Genomic DNA, 18,901 nt, shown 5'->3' with positions numbered 1-18,901 from the left:
TCCTTGTAGGTCAAGGACTGTCAATAGATGTATAAATAGTCATTGGTAGGCATGTCAGCCTTCAGGTGGAACTTGGAGATCTCTTGGAATTACTGATAATCTCTAGGCAACAGAGATCAGTTCCTCTGAAGAAAATAGCTGCAGTGATGGGTGGACTCCATGGCCTTAAACTCTGCTGAGGTACCTCCTCTGCATAAGTCTGACTTCCTCAGGTTCCACTTGCAAGTTCCGGGAATTTCCCAGACTGGAGTTCAAAACCCTAATCGGTTGGTGCTTTTCAGTCTCTTATGTTAAGGAAAAAGGTGATTACGTATTCTAGTGGAATCTCAAACAGCATGATTTAAATTTGTTTATTTATATTCATACAAGTGCCAGCAGGGACTCAGATCTGCTTGACTTCATCAAGGTTGTTGCACTCCATGCCTTCCAACCACACCCCAGAAAACATGAATAAAGTTTTCATATGCTTTGAACATGCCACTTAGTACTTCTTTCACTGCTAATATAAAGCTAGATTTGTCAGGTAAAGGTTTCTGAAAGAGTTCCCCAAAATGTCAAATGACAACAAACACATAAACACCACAAAATCACAGTTCAACTCTAGTTCTGTGTGGATGGGGCCAAGAACACAAAACTCTGCTGAATTATTATTCATTGCCAAGGTTCCAGAGTTCCAGTGGGAAGGGGTTTGGTTGTTGTTTTGGGCTGGGTGCCAAAGATCAAAATCTCACCTCCTAAAAGTGAGAGAATGTGTCCACAATGACGTTATCAGTGTTCAGAATATATCTTGCTGAACATTAGATGTTAGCAACCAAGCAAGTGACTACCAGTTTCTGCACCAGCCACATGACATACTCAGAGCAAGAAGTCTGTCTGTTTATGACCCTGGCAACTGCTTGGTTGTCACACCAAAATAGCAAGTTTGTCCTGGAACAGGTACTGCCACATGCATCCTGCAGTGACGATTAAGAAAAGCTCCAGAAAAGTGAGGTCTCTTAGGATCTGAGCTGACCCCCAACGCACCAGCAACCCATGAAGAACATGCCAAAACCTAAGCTCCTGGAGGGATCCTGTTGGAATATTGCAGGTAGCAAAGTGGACATATTCTGGTCTGAAACATTCCAGTTAAAAGCTCAGATGTTGGACTGCATCATCCAGATGCTCATTGGGTGGCACAAGCCATGTGCCTATAAAAAGTGCAGAAGAGACAATGTTGGTGTGATGTGTTAGTAGTGTATTAGAGGAGTGTCGGTGGTGGTGCATTTAGTTGGTGATTCTGTTCTATTCATTCGTTACTGTTCATAGTATGAGGGAGAAACTGTGGATCTGTTCTTTGTTCAACAAGAAGATAAAGGCCTTCCTGTTGTGGAACTATACCGACTGTGACCATTTGTAGAATGATACCTACAGTGAAGTAGTTACTTCACCGCTGTTGGTTGACTCCAAAAGCTTTCTAGTGGTGGCTCTTAGCCAGTGGTGGTATTCATCAGGTTCAAACCACTTCGGCAGAAATGTTAAAATGGTGCTTGTAAACAGCCAGTTGTTAAATTATTTGAATATTTGAATTCCACCACCGGAACCAGAACATAATGTTAAAAAGTAGAACAATATCAGCCACTTTTAAGCAGGAGGTTTTGCCCTCAGTTTAGATCTCTATTCAGTTAGGCAAGGCCAGTTTAAATTCACCAGAGTATATTTGGTAGCATTTTAGCAGGCATGAGAATTCATATATCAGTTCAACAAAGCCAAAGGATTAAAATTTATTGAACAACACTATCAAGAAATGTCTTGCTATAGTGCTTTCTCTTTATGTATGTATGTATGTCTGCATGTATGAATGCATGTATATGCATATATTGTTTCATTCAGAAATTTTTTAACTTGCAATAAGCATTTTTAGCTTACTAGAAGTATCCTTGCATAGAAAGAAAGTTTATCTGCAACAGGTTAAAATGTTCATTGTAAGTGATTTGACAAAAAATACTTTAAGAAAAACAGGATGCTTTGATAATTATTGTTCTGATGCAATGCAAGTATTCACAGGCAGCACAGATTGGAAAACAGATTGCTCCTGTGGTTTTGACATCCTAGTCTCACATTTAACAATGTTATATAAAAAGTTTTCCCAAAGCACCCTACTGAGCACTACTATAAGCCAAGTATTAGTTAGGTGGGTACAGAGAACAGATTAGGGTTGTTAACTATTACTTTTTACTTTACATTTTGAACAACACAGCTGACATTAACTTTCAGAATGATTGAGCAGAAGTACAGATTGATACCACAAGTCCACTTTATTGTTTTCAATAACAGAACTAGAACACTGAAGTTGATTTCTATGTTAAGACAAATACCATGCTATAAGAATTGAACCAGTGAACAGAGATGTTTCAAAATGTTTCTCAGGACACATGGCTCCCTCTGTGTATGTTTTTAAATGAAATTATCATACATATACAATTATCACACACATGGGACCCAGTCTAATGAAGGCAATACTCAGGGCTGCCAACCTCTAAGTGGGTCCTTCAAATTTCCCAAAATTACAACTGATCTCCAGATGACAGTGATCAGTACCCTGGGTAAAATGGCTATTGTTAAAGGTGAACTTTATTACATTATTCCCCTGTGAGATTTCTCCCCAAATCATACTTCCTCAGTCTTCTCCCAAATCTCCAGCAGGCAACCATAAACTCTACCCCTGCCCCATTTTCATGACTTCGCCATGTTTGGGAGCAGTGGTCTACTACTTCCCTGGCATGAAATGTTCGCCCTGCAGACAGAAAGAACAGGATTGTGTCCTCACTGTTTTATTTCTTTAATAGTACTGTACTTCTACTTCATATTTTCATTAACTGTTTGATAGCTGCCACAGACTAGCTATTTATTTATTGCTGACACTGAGTAATTTGGTGTGGAGAATTACATGGAAAAGGTATTGTTGAGGTGTCAGTGTTCCACAGATTCTTTGTTCAGTGGTGTTGCTATACAGCATGTTTATTTCGGTGCTAATAGGAAATGTTTCTAGACCCAGGCAATTACACACAGCCATGAGCTTTCATCTTTTTCAACCTTTATTTAAAATTCACTTTGTTTCATGCTGGCAATGATTTATAATCACACTGTACACTGTTGGTTTCCTAAATACAGTAACTCTGTCAGTGGATATAGCTATTTGTAAATAAATCAGATTTATGAACTGGGACATGGTTGTTTTTTTTAAGGCATCCAGAGAGACGAGGAAGTCTATTTCCCTCAAATTCCAATGTGAGCTGGCAGCTTAACTACCCTAGACAACTTTGGAAATCCAGCATTGATGAATTTGTTTTAAGCCATTATTGTCCCCAATGACATATTCTTCAACCATTGATTGATGGAGCATAAAACTCTGTTTGCTCAGGAAAGTGGGACTGCCACCTGCTCTTTCCGCCTCCTTTTGAAAGTATGTTTAAATTTAAAAGAGCTTGTCTAATTAAATTCACTGTTAGTGACAAAATTATCTCTTCATTGACAAGCCTCCTTAGCAACTCATTTATATTTTGAGGTCCATGTCTGGAAGGAAAGGAGTTGCAGACATGGGATTAAAGGGAGAGAGTGGGTGGGGGAGGAATAAGTCTTAGCAGTCATTTGTTTCAGACCAATATAACTAGTCTTTCAGCACCGCAGCAAGTAGATTTACTACAGAATTAGTTGTGTCATCCTGAGCAGAGTTGCACCTTCTATGCCTATTGACTTCAACAGGCTCAGAGCAGCACAACTTTGCTTAGGGTGACACTGTTGGTCCCTGTTTATAAACAGAAATCTACTTATCCCAGTTCATCACCACCACTGCTGCTGCTGCTTCATCAGCAACTGGGAAATCTTCAGAATGAAGGGAGGAACAAAGGGCTTGTCATTTATTTGACTTACAGTAGGTCTCTCAAAATAAGAGATCTCAGTCATTTTCAATACCGTATTTTCACATCACTACTCTGCACACTCATACTGGCATTGTTTTATATCTTATTGAAGTTGTCTTGTTCTAAAATGTAAGTCCTATTTCAAATAGACTATGAACAAAGGGTTTCCTCTGCCTGCCAGAAGGTTATTATTGTTGTTGATGAATATGTTAGGTCCTTTCTTGAAACTGAATCACTGCCTATGTGATTAATTTGGAGAACTATGTGATTAATTTGGGGTTTTGATATAAAAAGTCTCCCTTTAGTTACAAGATGTTGTAAAAGTAGCCCTTAAACCATTCTGCCACATTATCAGGGAGAGCTACACACAGAATGAATCCTTTCCTTTTCGCAAGCCATTCATTAACTTGTGCTCAACCTGAAGAAATGGAACTTGTTCCTTCAGACATCATGAATACCAAACAAATTGATAATTCCACAGCTCCAGCTCCCTATACCAATGTAAGTGGCATTTATCCTTAATCAACACTTTGACACAAATGGATGAACTCTAGAAAAATACAGAAAGCATATTGAAAAAGAAGTTTTTGTAACCGTTGTGATTGACAAGAAGCTGTCCCGTCCCTGAGAGGAAAAACAGCCACTCATCTGTTTCAGACCTGAGCCTATGGGAGCCTTGCTCCAATTGCCAATCACTTTTCAGAGTGGCTGAGAGAAGCCAGAGGGAGAGGGCAGACAGAAGAGATTGAGAATTGTCTCAGCAAGGGAGCAGACAATTTCATGTCAATGGCATGTTGAAGCAGTTCAGGGCCAAGCTTTCTATTATTTCAACTCATAGATGGTAAATTTGTTCAAAAGGATGTGCCTCCAGTAAATAAATAAATTCAGCTAATGATTGGTGAACTCCCTACAAGTCAAATGCAATGTCTTTAATCTCTCTCTCTCTCTCTCTCTCTCTCTCTGGTATTTTCTGTACAACACAAATAAAGCCTCTTGATAAAGTTAAAAGAAACATTTTGGGGAGGGACTCCACACAGATTTTACCTGAAAATTCTTCAGGACATTTTATTTCAGCTCACTGTGATGTATTTAAAAACTGTTAAACTGTTTTCTTTTTTCCCAATAAAGTACATGATTGAACTCAACTTTTATGCTGATTTCGGTAATGTATAGTTTTTTTCATTTTCTTTTTACGATGACATGATGTCAAAACTATGGCCGTTTCCGCACAGCCACAAGGGGGGTGCGTTGGTGTATACAACACTGACACACACCCCGGGACCGTTTGCACGAACGGTCCTGGTAAAGGCAGGGAAGACGGCGCAGCGCTGCGCAGTCGCCTGAACGACGTACCTTCCGTGCAACCTTCCGGCGCGTCGCCCAGGCCAGAGGACACGCCCCCATGCCCTGTGCGACAGCTCTGGAGTTGCAGGGCAGAGGGGTGTGTCCCCAGGCCTGGGCGATGCGGCAGAAGGTCACAGGGAAGGTACGTCGTTCGGGAAAGGAGGGGTGGTGCCTTCTAGCCGCTGTTTCCAGAAAACCTCACTCCGGGAGCGAGGTTTGGAAACAGCGGCTTCGCACCGCTTGGGGGGGAGCGAGGGCGGTGTGGCTGCGATGCAGCTGTGCCCCCCATACGAACAGCTCCCTAGGGACGGCGTTTTTGCCGTCCCTAGGGCACTGTTATTGGCCCGTGTGGAAAGGGCCTATGACAACTTGAAATAAGGAGTGGGAACAACAAAATGCATGGCAGGCAGGAAGGAAGGAAAAACCACTGTCTCCTCAAACGTTCTATTTTTGTCTGTGCTGTCTGAACAAAAAATGGTGGGGAAAGTATTTTTGCCTTACAAATACATGTTCCTACCTGATAGGGGGATCAGTGCAATTGTGAAAAAGCAGCAACTTTGTGATGCTGTTGCTCAATGACTGTTGTGCATTATAACACTTTGCCCATGTTTCATGTTTTACAAAGATGGGAGGTGGTAACAGACACAGTGACATTTACTATTTAATCTGCTAACACACACACACACACACACACACACACACACACACACACACACACACACACCCTCACCCTCAATTCAGCTTCCATTACCAGAGAAGTGCAATAAAAACCAGTTAAAGAAATAAATCACCAGGTAAAGGAAATATGTACCAACAAGCAGTTGTCCAGTTGGATGAATGTTCACCACACAAGGACAAAGACAGCTTACAAGCTCAAAATAGATCTCATTTTTAGAGATGGGATCATCCTTGCTTAGATTCATTTTAGGAAAATTGAGTTAACTGCCCAAAAAGCTGGGGGGGGGGGGGTGTTAGTTTTTTCCTAACACAATTTATGAAAAAAATTCTTAGAAGAATACCCCACCAAGCCATTCTCTATCTTGCATCCTTTATCTTCCTCCTTCATAGTTTTAGTGTCCTAAAGACAGATATTTCCCATATCTTCATTACAATGTTTATCTGCAACCCATTCTACTGCTAGATGCATGGAGATGTAAACCCCAGCACTGGGCTGCTAGATGCGGTATTTATTTCAATGTAAGGTTTTCTTCCCTGGTATGCCATTAAAATAGAGTGTTATCTTACATTCACATACAAATTACAGTTATGTCCCGTCAAAAATATTATTGTGTATTAAAGCTTTTTTTTTTTGGCTGGGTCATCTTTCATTCCTTTCAAGTAAATATGGTATTGCATGTAATGGTTTCCTCATTAATTGAACATTATATGTTCGAAAAAGAAATAATGAAAAAAGTACATAATTTAATTTCCACATCTCCTAAAAGACATTTTTTAAAATGTCGTATTAGTAAAAGTATCTTACTTCATGTTAAAAAGAAACCCATATAGACCAATCCTTTATTCTAAAGATCCTTCAGTGTATCATGACTATAATCTGGTCGTAGAATTTCAAAAGGCTTTATTATAATTTTATCAAAAGATGTAAATTGGACAGTTCTTTGGAATGCTCATCTACACTAGATAAAATGTCATCAGGATGTTCAAGGAATACTACAGCAAACACACAGGCTCTATTGTGAGTTTCCTCAATGAATCACAATTGAAAAAAAAATTAAAATTACACCTGATTCTTCTCCTTCCCCAAATGATATTAGAAAAATTAGAATCCATTGTTAGTCCCTTTACTGGTTTTTCATATAAAATGTTATTGAACATGCAAGGAATGTATTTCTGCAACAGAGAGGTTATATGACTTTGCAGTTATTTCAGCCATTTGAAAAATAATGGTGTACTCCAAAGATTTGCAGAACCTTAATGGGATGGTTTCTCCTTGTAATATCTCCTCTTGTGCAAAGCTAATTTCACTGTAACACAATGTTTTGAAGTCCAGACATACAATTACTTTGTTTTGGAGTGGAAACCCTTTAATTCAAGGTCAAATTGTATGGGCTTTATGAAGCAAGATGAAGAGACAGTTACAATTCAGCAAAGACTAGTTAAACCTGGTCTGTAACCATTTTCCTCTTTATTTCATTTTTTTAAGCTTCAGAACTTCTCAAAACAGTCAACTAATAGGTCTGACTCTCTCTGAAACAAAGGACAGCTCATTTTCTGCCTTCAAAGTCATATGAGCATTCACTTTTGCTTAAGTTAATGGCATCTGCTGAGGCAATTAGAAAATATAATGAAGTGTGGTTTTAGAATTTCACCTTGGAGCTCTCTCAATTAGCTCAGGAAAACCGAACAAGAATGTGTAGTAGTCTTCAGTCTAGTAGTCTGACTAGAGCACTATAAACTACATTAATGGGTAATTTGGAAATTATTGTTTCTGGATCAGAAAAACTAGCCAAACATATCTAATTGGAAGGAGCTACAAGTATTTTCAAAACATGCAATTTTAAAGTCCAAATAATTGCAATTTTGCATATGGCCCATGGTACTACATGCACTGTCATGTTAGACTGTTACCCTTAACCAATCTGAGTATTTATATTCCCAGTTCTGTTAAATACAAATGTTACTGATATGAGAAAGTCACTAATAGTATGAATTCTACAAGTTATAGCATAAGTGTTACCACGGGGTTTCATCAAACAAAAAAAGATACAAATGAGTACAAAGGGTCATGTTCACTCAAGAAATAACTCAGTCCTTATGAGATGTTGAAAGGCAATGATTGCAGAAGAAGAGATATTCACCTGGTACTTAAATAGGTGGATAAAATATGTTGGCTGCTGATATTACAAAATCTGAATCAAGGAAGTGTGTGTGTGCGCGCGTACACTTGTACATGAGCATCATCAAGTCACAGTTTACTTATGGCAACTCCATAGGGTTTTCAAAGCAAGAGACATTCATAGGCTGTTTGCCATTGCCTGCCTCCACATGGGTTGAGAGCGTTCTGAGGGAACTATGACTGGCCCAAGGTCCAACAGGCTTCATATGGAGGAGTGGGGCTTCAAACAGGTTCTCCATATTAGAGCCCACCACTCTTAATCACTACACTATGCTGATTCTCCATGGATGTTTAACTGTGCTTGAGTTCATCAGACAGCAGATATGGTCAAAATAACCAAAAGAAAGCAGAGGCAGAAGAGCTAGTTATACCTCATAGAATTATGAGGCTGAGGAATCCAGATCAGACTCCAGAACTGTTGAATGTGCTTTTATTTTGTGGAAGGAAAGATGTGAGGACACCATCATTTTAAGAGGATTGTTCTTAAATTTATTACTATGACATGCTACAAGTCTCCAATTTGGCAGAGGAAGCAGTTTCTCTCTTCCTCTAACAATGACCCTTTAATTATATAAGTAGTTAATAAAAATTTAGCCAATGTTCTATTGCATCTTAAATCGTGAAAATTCTTAATAAAAGAACATGATAGGCTGCATGAAGAGAATTTCCTGGTGGACTGTGCCCAAAATAAACACAAATTAACCATATGTTGATATTGCAGTGGTTTGGGGGGGCGGGGGGTGAATCTGAGTTTACGTTGCCTGGAGAAGTATTTATTGTGTGGGAAAACATGGTACAACTTTTAGAAGTGATCTTTTTTTCGCTTCAGGCCCTGGGTAATATATCCTTCTCTTCCAGTTCACTGACAAGGCTAAATCATTTTAATGCCAAAAAATGGGGTTTGTCCTGGTTTGCAGACTAGCCTATCAACTGAGGCAAGATTGAAACAATATTATAAAAGTGAATAAATGTAAGTAATTCTAGGAGCATTATTTCATGTTCAGAAGAGGAAAAGGGGTCTCAATAATTTCAAGCAAATTGCTCCCTATGGATTATTCACTCCACTCCATTAAACACTCATAAGCACACTCAACTATCAAATTAGCACTGCTGAATTGTGTTATTGGGGATGGCTATTTTTATTCACAGCAGGCAAGAATCATTACTCTGTGAAAGCAACCCACTGCAGCCCCTGGTCCTCTTCCTGTCATATTTACTTCACCCGAAGCTACCAGCTTCATAGAACATAATCTATTTTGGTTTCCTAGCATTGAATACTGATCAAGCTATTCTCAACATGCCAAACTCTGCATTGCTTTGCATTACTTGTCATAAAATAATCTAACACATTGCATTCTGTGAAAATGTACCGAGCAAGTGCAATTTGTCACATGCTTTGAATTGGAGCTGGCTTTTTAATTTGAAAAAGAAAATCTGGTGTTTTTACAAAGATTTTTTTTTTGCTTAAATGTTGGCCATCTCAATAGCTCTCCTTAAAAGGCTGCTGAATACACTGCTTCCCTTCTATGATTTCATCCAAAAGCAAAATTTCTCGGTAGCACTAATGAATACATTAAGCATATAGAGAACTTAATTACATGCTATGGTTCACTTCCTATTTTGCCACTGAGGCATTTAACCAGGCAAAAGTGCTAAAGCAGTCAGAAGGGCTTGGGAAAAGTAGAGGAAATTGAACACAGGTGAACACATTTATAAAGCCACATACTGCTTTCAGGAGAAAAAAAAACTATCAGCAATTCAAGTTTAAAATAACTACTGGAAAAGGATGTATACTACTAATATTGTGTCAGTTTGTCCCATTAACAATATGCATTTAGGAGAGAGGGGAAAAAACATGTTTGCAAAGAGCTATTTGAACAAAATTACAATTGAGGGGAGGAGGAGTGGAGCATTATATTCTCTTTTCTGGGCCTTAAGGAAGCAAAACTGGTTTACCAACTTTGCAGGCATTTTCTGAAGACACAATTTTTAATTTTATTTATTTTATTAGATTTTTAGCATGCCCTTCCCCCATGAAAATAGGACTCAAGGTGGTCTATATCAGTAAAGCTGCATAATCTAATGAATTCCATATGATTTCCATACAGTAAAATCCACTATAAAGTATATAAATTTCAACTCTATAAAACATAAGTACAACTGACACCCTTAATACAATTTCTCCCTGTAAAATTAACAGAAACTTTCCCGAATAATTCAAAATAGTTCAAAATGGAATCTGGTAAAACCTGACTGTTAATTAGGGTAGAGTGACTGGTGCAATTTGCGCAATTTGATGGAAGATCAAAATAAAGGCTGGTAGACGTAGGGTGGAATACAGGATCAGCCAGCCATTATGTGAAAATTGTCACAGTCCTCAATCATAGACCTGGAGGAACACCTGTCTTATAAATCCTGTGAACCTGATCTAGGTCTCACAAGGCTTAAGGCTCTTTTGACAGAGAATTCCACTGGTCACCGCCCTCAGTTTTCAAGACCTGAGCAATGCTGATAATAGGATGTTTTGAAGAATAAAATTCATAGGGTCACCATGAGTCAGACGTATCTTGATGGCACTTCACACGCACACACACACACACTTTTTGAGCATCTTCCCTTGTGGAGATATTAGGAAAAAAGTATCTCTGTAAGGGAAGGTTCTAGAGACTCACTTTTAAAAAATGAAAGCTGGGAATTCAGAGAACCTGCCAGACCTGTCTACTCAGTGGAACAGGGAGATGGGTAACATCATCAGATCCTCTGAAGATGCCAGCCACAAATGCAGGCGAAACGTCAGGAGAGAATGCTGCTAGAACACGGCCATACAGCCCAGAAACCACACAGCACCCCAGTGATTCCGGCCGTGAAAGCCTTCGACAATACAGGGAGTAGTTTAATAATAACAACAGTTCAGTCATCAAAAGTTGTGCTGGAGGTGGATGGGAATAGGTAGGACAAAAAAACCCAATAGAAACATTACACACAAAGAAAAAGATGACCCAAAATTGGCTTCCAGACAAATGAACTTTTCCACATGAGTTGTTTACAACAAATCTTGCTTCTGAATGCTATTTTTTCATTGAATTCCACATGTTTTTTCCTCCATTTGATACCAGTTTTTCTTTCATTTTTCCTTGATTGTTTTCCAGAGCACTTTTATCATTACTTTTCAGTAACAAGTAGTGGATTACTAAGAAGCAGTGTGTGGAACAAATGCAACTGAAGAGACAGAGGGAAAAACCCAAAACAACAGGGAGAAAAGGTGTGTGTAGAATGATTTCACAGAAAATGTTTCCAAAACACAAGGTTTGATCACTGGGACACAATCTGTGGTAAACTGTGCAATAGAAAAGGTCAAATGTCAGAGTAAGAGAAGTCTCAAACAAAAGAGAAAAAAGGGGAAAAAACAAGCAATCAGAAAACCAATTTTAAAACTAAAGGCACAAAAAAATATGCAGAAATCAGGGAATAAACCTAAGCAGTATGGGGCCAGAACCAACACTCCAAAAATGCAGAAAAGCCCAGATCAAACAGAAACTTAAAAACTTATTGTTATCCTGAAAGGGAAATAGGATGTGCTGCAGACTGTACTAGATGGCCCTAGGTATAAAACAGGCAAAGGGAAAAAAGGCGATGCAAATAGGGTCTTGTAGGGTTGTCATCTGAGGGCAGGCACAACCAGGAGCTTTTGGGGGAAGGAGCCAGCAATGTTGCAACATCACTTCCAGTCAAGTGCCATTGTGCTGCTTTAGCCATCCCCAGAAATTCTATGATTTGTCCTGACATAACTCCCCCTCCTGACTTATCTAACTGATTCACTGGGTGGCAGCTGGGGCAGATGATGTCCTGCTAAAGTGGTAAACCTGGTCCCCTTCAGCTCTGCTGTTTCAGCAGACACTCAAGAAGTTCCATATACAATAGGTTTTTCTGTCTTTATCACGCAGCCAGGCCTTTTGTGTCTATATCACACAGCCAGATTTTGTTAGGATATGCTATCAAACACACACACCCCCTCCGCCCCACCAAGGTATCCTTACTACAGAATTGGGTTTGGAAATGTATCTAGCAGCAATGAAGAAGCTACTAATGGAAGCATAACAGTTTTTTCTTGATAACATTAGCAAGGATTTCTCTTAAGTGTATGTTGAGCCCTCAGGTAGTACACCAAGGCAACATCATCATGTGCACACCTAATGGCAAGGCCTGACCTTTTCAGCTCCACAAAAGTGGTCCGAAGAGTGGCAATGGCATTGATTTCCTGTGTAAACAGTGCAGTATTTTTTCTTATAGTGACAAACAGAAAGACTTTGGACTCATTCATAGGAAACAGACAAGAAAAATTGCTATGTAAATCATGTTTTCCTGTGTAACTCATCTCCAGGAACAATTCTAGACATAAAGTTAACTCTCAAAATGATATCATCTCTGACTCAGTAAAGGAACTGGTTCTGTGCAATGAAAACCACTTTTTCATCACTAAAGGTGAGGCATGAAGCTCACAATATCACATCAAGAATGAATAGTGTATAACTCTATAATAGTGTATCGGTCATATATAGCATAGATAAAAGGATTTCATAGATACAACCGTCGATTTACTTTTCTTGTCGAAATGTAATTTACTGTATACATATTTGCCGCAGTTCCTAGCTAACAAAAATACTAATACCAAAATATTTGTTGGGCAAAATCATTTTAAAAACTAGAAGGGTTTTTTTTGCTAATAATTTGACTAAATATAACAATTATGAATTGACCATATATAGTATAGATAAAAGGATTTCAGCAAATTCTCAGTTTATTTTATAACCTATCAGAAATCAGTAAATCTCTTATAGAAACAAAGAATGCAGAAGTGGGAACAATATTTGAATTTTAGTTTGGAAGCTAGTCATCCATACTACAAAAGACGGCAACAATCAGTTGAATATATATTTTTAAAAAACAAATAGCTATGAGTTGCAATATTTCCAAACCTCAGACCATGTCTAAGCTTGTTAAGCCCCTAAATATATTTCAGGAGGCTTTCTTCTCAATCTGATGTCCATTTAGATTAAAGTGAACTCACTGGAGTGTGATTAGTAAGAGAAAGTGAGGCTGGATGTGATATGCTTGAACTTCAAGCAGTCGTTCAACTGAGTTCCCATAAAACGTCTGAATAACTTTATACTTCTTTCACTAGGAGCAGTCTTTAGCTCAGAATTCTGTTTTTAACTCATGCTAATACCATATTTTCTGCATTGAAGGCTAGGAAGATTACAGCTCTCTTTGTCTGTAAATGTTAAATGGCATGAGCAGCCATAGTTTGGAATAGGGTCATATGCGAATTTTAAATTGTATTTATTTATTGAAAACATTTGTATGCTGCCTTTCCACCCAAGAGCCAAAATGGGTCCTCAGACAATGGGCCCCAGGACTGCCAAGGGCCACAATGAGCCCCCAGACAATGAGCCCCCAGACAAACATTCCATCTGGGCCCCTTGTATGACCCTACTCCAAACCAAATAACATAACAAATCACTTGGCAGGCTGTTGCAATGCATTTACGATAATAACAGAATATGTATGTTTATATGTTTGTCCATTTGTTACAGGCATATCTCATCTGAAAATAAAACTAGGAATCTCAAAACGATTGTGGGAGTTCCAGGGCCAAAATGAATCAGAATAGCCATGCCTAGATTATCTCCAAACTGCTCCCCTTTCCAACCTTGCTATGCTATTTGCAATGGAAGCTAAGCTAAATTCTAACTTCTGTTCTTTATTTATTACCACGAGTCTAGCAACGCCTGTGTTCTCTGCACTGTGGGATAGCAAAATGCCAAAACTGATCTTTTCAAAATCTCGCAGGACATTTTATTTCTGCTGTGTGGAAAGGACCTAAGAGGACTGTCCTTTTCCAAGATCTGACTGTACACACTAATCCATGCAGCTGGGTAGATGTAAAGGAAGCGGGAAACCACAGATCGCTAAAGCTAGTGACCTTATTACAAGGCTGTACCCTGATAATGGTAGTAGTTTGACCTGGCTGGTCTTGCCTTGCTCCAATGCTGGCTTGGCGGACAGGTTTAACAAAAGCTTCCTAGTAAAGGTTGCAAAAACACACACCAGCACATTCAGAACTCTTTATTATCTTCTGCCTTCCATGCACCCCTAGTGGCTGTGGTACAGAACTGTATCAGTTGAAAAAGTTAAACCTATTCTGTGACTGCAACATGATGCTGGCTTCAGGGCGTCTCAGGATGAATTGTGTCCACTTTCAGTAGCAATGAATGTAGGGCCTACAAGGCAGCAATTAAAAAAAAAGTTAAACTTATATTTAAAATACATATGTAAAATATAAAACAAACAAAATACAGACACTGGAAAAAAGGTCACTGAAGAAGAGAAAAGTCTTCACTCACTGGCAGAAGACAATGACAAAGGGGGAGAAACATATCTTCCTGGAAGAAGTGATCTAACCCTTCAGTCCCTGCTCAGTTTCACAAAACAAAACCAAGCTACCTGTGCCATTATTAGTATTTTAATAATGTCATTTAAAACCACTTTGACCTTTTAAAATACTAATAGGAAGTCTGATTTAAATTAGCAAATGTGAGATGTGGTTAAAGGTTATTTTTTTCCCCACTTTCTGCCTTGTCCTGATCCAAATCTTAGACCCTTTCTGCACGGGCCAGAATCACCAATTCCGGCCTGGTAAAATATTGTTGGGGGGTGGGACCCTTCGCACAGGTGGTGCTGTCAAAATGAAGCATCGCTGCTCTTCCCCTCCCCCAAAATGATGTATTCCAACCTCTCTTGGGGAGCGAGGTTTTTGGAATACGGCAGCTCTCATCCGGTGCCAAGCGAATGGCACCGGGTGGAAGCCAGTGTATTCCCTGCGCTGGCCCCAAATGCCTCCTTACCTCCTCCTGGCTTCTGTCACTCTGTGGAGGCCAGGGGACATGCCTCCTGGCCTCCATCCCTGCAGTCGTCCCCTCCGTCTCTGCACTCTGGTCATGGGGGTGTGTCCCCTGGCCTCCACAGAGCAATGGAAGCCAGGAGGAGGTAAGGAGGCATTTGGGGGGTTGCCCAGCCATGCAGAGCCTGCTCTGCCAGCTGCGTAGCCAGTGGGGCCATTCGTACAAACAGCCCTGGGGCTTGCATCAGCATGAACCATGCTGATGCAGCCCCGCTGCTCTGGCCATGCAGAAACAGCCATAGGGCCAGGCTAGCATAATTTACTATTTACAGACTGATGGAGAACTGTGATTTTCAACACATTTGTGTTCTGAGAAGCTTCAGGATTCAGCAGACATGTTGTGATTATCTTGTTCTAGATTAGCAATACACCAGCACTGCATATCAAGAGCAACAAACAAACTACAACTTGATATACAACTGTATTAAAATCCAAATACTCACATAAAAGTTAGCACTGACATGTACAAGAAATTATGTATTTAGATATACGGGTGAGGTTTGCTTTGTAATTAAGACATTTCATGTCATTATATTACAAAATGAGAATGAACTAGAACATGAATATTTTCACATTCAGCTTGACAAAATCTAGGTTCACATAATTATTGAAACTACTTGGGAAAGAGGTGGGGTGAATTCCTGTTCTTTCTTCTTCTAAATAGGCAATCTCATATTATAAAATGTTTGTTGATAGTGTCCAAACTGAGAATGGACTACAAAAGCAAGAACAATGGTAAATTTCCGTAATGCTCATTTTTATTTTAAGTAGAGCCATTGGAAAGATAATTTTGACTGAATGGGTCTGTCACCACAGCAACTAGAACTCCTGGTACTGTCATAAAAATCTCACAATATACTGAATTAGAATTCACTGCCAGTTTGTACTCCAGAATCTTTGGAGTAACCTCAACAATCTGTTATACCCACATACCGGTAATCTGACAACTTGCCTGGCCAATTTACTCTGACCTAATGGGTCCTGAATTCTTTTTGTTCCTTCACACCACTGATTTTTCTCAAAAGTAAAGAAGCTGAAACGAATGTCTTCTCACAATTACGCAGAATCCCCAACTACTGTCTTCCTCGCAATCTGTCCACATTCAGAGATATTGTTCTATTATTCGATGCCTGTTCTATGCATTTGCAAATGAATCACCTAACCCCATTCTGATGTTTCAGCTTGGTGTGAGGTAAAGTAGCATCTTTACACTTAAAGTAAAAGCACACACAGGGTCTGTTCTATTTTCTCACACCCTCTCTTCTCCTGCTTGCTTACTTATCTTGCCTTTGAAAGTGTCCTTGCTTAAAAGCCACACGGGACTGAAGGCTGACAAGCCTGTTCGAGGGAACTGAAGAAACAAGCATCTGTTGTCTCGCAATATTCCACTGAGCACCAGCCATTGCTAGGCAACTGTCCCATGCATCTCTAGCTATTTCCTAAATTTTCCTGTCCAGACACCCAAATAGCACTGCTGTTTGAGTGGTGGAGGATTTCCCTTCCTTTCAACTTATACCACACAGCACTTCTGACATAAGCTCACCTGCTGGAGGCCTGAGTGTGTGATGTGCTAGTTCGTGTCTTCTTTATCAGGAATGAATAATACAAATAAATTGATTTTAAAAAGCAAAAAGTGAAGTACAGAGTGGAAGATCAGGACGAGCAGCAGTATTAAAAAGACAAATTTGTGACTGATAATGCATCTACCCTCATATTTTGCTACAGTTGTAATCTAGAAGAAGAAAAGTTGTTTTTATTACACACACACCCATTTATCTCTACCATAAAGAGTCTCAAAGTTGCTTACAATCACCTTCCCAACCCCACAATAGACATCTTGTGATGTAGGTAAGGCTGAGAGACTTCTGAGAGAACTGTGTCTAGTCCAAGGTCACCCAGCAGGCTTCATAAGAAGGAACCTGGTTCACCAGATTAGAGTCCGCCTCTCATGTGGAGGAATGGGGAATCAAACCTGTTTCACCGGATTAGAGCCTGCTATTTTTAACCACTACATAATGCTGGTTTGTAACCTGTTCCTTACTTCAAAGAACTGTATCCAGTCTCAAGATTTTTTGAGTGAATGCTCTTCTGTAACACAAACAGCAACTGCTATTGGAAGAAAGCTCCTCAAGCCAGAGGAAAGCTCCAAACCTTGGTGAAAGGTGTGTCTTCTTTATATATTCAGAAATATTTATTGCAAAAAGAAAAGCAAAATGGATGAAGCAAGCAATTTTAATTTCATATTTCACAAGGAGGGTATATTGTAAACAAGGAGTACTATGAATGTTCTAACATGCCTAAAACATAATTTTCCATGGTCTCACAAACAGTTTCTATATTTTGAAGCCTTTTTCATGTGGCAACCTTTTTTCATAAGATCTTTTAGCAGCAGTTGAAGAAACAGAATTATTTACTCTGCTTTAGAAACAGGTGAAGGTAAATCCTGAGGCATAAAGCAATTGTTATTTCCTTCATGGAAAGTTGGCATGACAATGTAATTTGGCATGACAATGTAAAGAACAAAAATTTGTAACAACCCGTTACAAACTGGTGCTCTAACACTTGGCATGTATTCCTGATGTCATGTATATTACCATCTACTGGTAATGAACTTCAACTAAATCAGCGTCAAGGTCAGAGAGGCTCATTCCGCACATGCAGAATAATGCACTCTCAAACTGCTTTCAGTGCTCTTTGAAGCTGTGCGGAATGGCAAAATCCACTTGCAAACAGTTGTGAAAGTGGTTTGAAAACACATTATTTTGTGTGTGCGGAAGGGGCCAGAGACTCATAGAGATGCAAATCAAATATCTGGGGAATTTGGGCACAAACTAACAATTAAAATCCATACTAGTTTCAACATTGTTTTCAACAGAATATGTATATATCTAGTACCTTGTGGTAAGGCAAGATTTCAAGGAGAAACTTCGGCCTCTTCCACACAGCAAATGTATAATTGGTTGCAGTTGGGATAAAGAAACCTGTTTCCCTGTTTTAGCATTCACATGCATCTGGGCAGGCAGCAATTGGAGGCCACAGAAACAATCCAGGGTGCTGTTGCGCCTTTGCACGAATACACATCTATTTTTTAAATTATTTCCCACACGTGTAGCTAAGCAGGCGTGCACAAATGAACCCCCACAGCCGTGCCAATGTTCTATGATACGACCATCTGCATCTATGTAGCTATGTAGAAGCAAGCCACAACATAAAAGAAAAAGGGAAATGGGAGCAACTAAAGTGCCTCCTGCCTGGCCGTTGCTAGTGAGCAGCTGCAATAAACATTTGTTTACCTTAGGTACAGAAGGGGATTTACAACTTGAATCTCTGCACGGTTTTGAGCTCAAATAACCAGGAGTACAATTTAAAGACATTAACAGGGAACAATTTTAGAACTGCTCTTTTTAAGGTACAAATATATTACGCAATTGAGATGAACTGTTCTTAAAATTAAAGAGAAGATGAATGCAAGCTACTTTATAAGTTCATCTTATTCTTATAGGTTCTAAATGCTAAATTTTACTTCATATGTTTCCAAAGGAATTGGTTGTCTGCTATTCAGGAACGTCTATCTTTGTATGCTTCACTTGTCATTTACTGTTACTTAGGCTCATTCTGCACACGCAAAATAATGCACTTTCAAGCTGCTTTCACAACTGTTTTTGCCATTTCGCACAGCTTCAAAGAGCCCTGAAAGCAGCTTGAAAGTGCATTATTCTGCGTGTGCGGAATGAGCCTTACATTCTAACTGGGGAAAAAAGCCCTTCCTACCTTTCCTTGCTCTTCTGCCCCTTCCATGCATCCAGTCCAAGTTTCTCATTGATTAAAATCATATTGGCA

Source organism: Sphaerodactylus townsendi, linkage group LG04 (genome assembly GCF_021028975.2).
Source record: "Sphaerodactylus townsendi isolate TG3544 linkage group LG04, MPM_Stown_v2.3, whole genome shotgun sequence".
Lineage (NCBI taxonomy): Eukaryota > Metazoa > Chordata > Lepidosauria > Squamata > Sphaerodactylidae > Sphaerodactylus > Sphaerodactylus townsendi.
The sequence above is the reverse complement of the archived record's forward strand: the minus strand, read 5'-3'. Positions refer to the sequence as shown.